Here is a 2877-nt window from a genome sequence, read left to right as displayed (position 1 = left end):
AGTGCAGGGAGGTCAGAATCTAACAGCATCAGCAGTCCTTCTTCAACCTCTGAATCTGATTTTTGCTCAAGTCCCTCAATTTCAGCCAGAAAATACCTGAAATCACAGAAAAATACACAAACTCATAGTAAAGTCCAGAAATGTGAATTTAACATAAAAACTAATAAAAACATCCCTAAAAGTAACTAGATCCTACTAAATACATACTAAAAACAATGCCAAAAAGGGTATAAATTATCCGCTCATCACAACACCAAACTTAAATTGTTGCTTGTCCCCAAGTAACTGAAAATCAAATAGGATAAAAAAAAAGAGAATATACTATAAATTCCAAACTATCAATGAAACATAGCTCCAATCAGATGAGCGGGACTTGTAACTTTTTGCCTCTTGAATAGTTTTGGCATCTCACTTTATCCATTGAGGTTCAGAATGATTGGTATCTATAGGAACTCAGAGTGAGAGGTGATGGATTCATAGGACATTCATAACTTTAAGACATAGTTACTAAATACTAATGATCATGTATTAAGATACAAACATGGATAAGCACTTAACATAAAGAAAATAAAAAACAGAGAATGTAAGAACAAGGAATGAGTCCACCTTAGTGATGGTGGCGTTTTCTCCTTGAGGAACCAATGATGTCCTTGAGCTCTTCTATATCTCTTCCTTGTCTTTGTTGCTCCTCCCTCATTGCTTTTTGATCTTCTCTAATTTCATGAAGGATGATGGAGTGCTCTTGATGTTCCACCCTTAATTGTCCCATGTTGGAACTCAATTCTCCTAGGGAGGTGTTGATTTGCTCCCAAAAATTCTGTGGAGAAAAGTGCATCCCTTGAGGTATCTCAGGGATTTTTTTTTATGATGGGCTTCCTCATGTGTTTCTTGAGCTCCATGAGTGGGCTCTCTTGTTTGCTCCATCCTTTTCTTAGTGATGGGCTTCTCTTCCTCAATGGGAATGTCTCCTTCTATGAAAGCTTCAGCTAAGTAACATAGATGGCAAATAAGATGAGGGAAAGCTAGCCTTGCCAAAGGGGAAGACTTTTCGGCCATTTTGTAGAGTTCAAGGGAGATGACTTCATGAACTTCTACTTCCTCTCCAATCATGATGCTATGGATCATGATGGCCCGATCCACAGTAACTTCAGATTGGTTGCTAGTGGGGATGATGGAGCGTTGGATGAACTCCAACCATCCTCTAGCCACAGGCTTAAGGTCCAGTCTTCTAAGTTGAACCGGTTTGCCTTTTGAGTCAATCTTCCATTGAGCTCCTTCCACACATATGTCCATGAGGACTTGGTCCAACCTTTGATTAAAGTTGACCCTTCTAGTGTAGGGGCGTGCATCTCCTTGCATCATAGGCAATTCAAACGCCAACCTCACATTTTCCGGACTAAAATCTAAGTATTTCCCCCGAACCATGGTGAGATAATTCTTTGGGTTCGGGTTCTTACTTTGATCATGGTTCCTAGTGATCCATGCATTGGCATAGAACTCTTGAATCATTAAGATGCCAACTTGTTGGATGGGGTTTATTAGAACTTCCCAACCTCTTCTTTGGATTTCATGTCGGATCTCCGGATACTCATTTCTCTTGAGCTTGAAATGGACCTCGGGGATCACCTTCTTCTTGGCCACAACATCATAGAAGTGGTCTTGATGAGCTTTGGAGATGAATCTTTCCATCTCCCATGACTCGGAGGTGGAAGCTTTTGTCTTCCCTTTCCCTTTTCTAGAGGATTCTCCGGTCTTAGGTGCCATCAATGGTAATGGAAAAACAAAAAGCTTATGCTTTTACCACACCAAACTTAGAATATTGTTCGCCCTCGAGCAAGAGAAGAAATAATAGATGAAGAAAAAGAAGAAAATATGGAGGAGAGGAGGGGTAAGGTTCGGCCATAAGGGTGGGTTTTGGGTGGGAAATTGATTTTGAATTTTGAAGGTAGGTGGGGTTTATGAGGTAGGTTTATGGGGAAGAGTGGATGGAAGTGAGTGGTGAAATGGTAATAGGGAAGAGGGATTGAGGTAATTGGTGAAGACTTTTGGGGAAGAGTGTTTATTGGGAAGAGAGGATGAACATTGAGAAGAGGGAAGAGAGTGAGTGGTGGTGGGTGGGGATCCTGTGGGGTCCACAGATGATGAGATGATCCTGTAGGGTCCACAGATCCTGAGGTGTCAAGGATTTGCATCCCTGCACCCATTAGGCATGTAAAATGCCTTTGCATGCAATTCTGGCCTTTAAACGCCGAATTGATGCTTGTTCTGGGCGTTCAGCGCCCAGATGCAACATATTTCTGGCGTTGAACGCCAGCCAGATACTTGTTTCTGGCGTTCAGCGCCAGCTCTTCTTCACTGTGCATTTCTGGCGTCTGAACGCCAGGATGCTGCTTGTTTCTGGCGTTCAACGCCAGAAACATGCTCTGTTCTGGCGTTGAATGCCAGACAGATGCTCCTTACTGGCGTTTAAACGCCAGTAAGATCCTCCTCCAGGGTGTGATTTTTCTTCTGCTGTTTTTGATTCCGTTTTCAATTTTTATATTTATTTTATGACTCCACATGATCATGAACCTAATAAAACATGAAATAACAATAAAATAAAAATAAAATTAGATAAATAAAAATTGGGTTGCCTCCCAACAAGCGCTTCTTTAATGTCAATAGCTTGACAATGGGCTCTCATGGAGCCTCACAGATGTTTAGAGCATTGTTGAGACTCCCCAACACCAAACTTAGAGTTTGGATATGGGAGTTCAACACCAAACTTAGAATTTGGTTGTGGCCTCCCAACACCAAACTTAGAGTTTGACTGTGGGGGCTCTGGTTGACTCTGTTTTAAGAGAAGCTTACTATGCCTCTTTTCCATGTTTACAGAAG

The sequence above is a fragment of the Arachis ipaensis genome, chromosome B05 (genome assembly GCF_000816755.2).
Source record: "Arachis ipaensis cultivar K30076 chromosome B05, Araip1.1, whole genome shotgun sequence".
NCBI lineage: Eukaryota > Viridiplantae > Streptophyta > Magnoliopsida > Fabales > Fabaceae > Arachis > Arachis ipaensis.
This window is presented reverse-complemented; position numbering follows the sequence as displayed.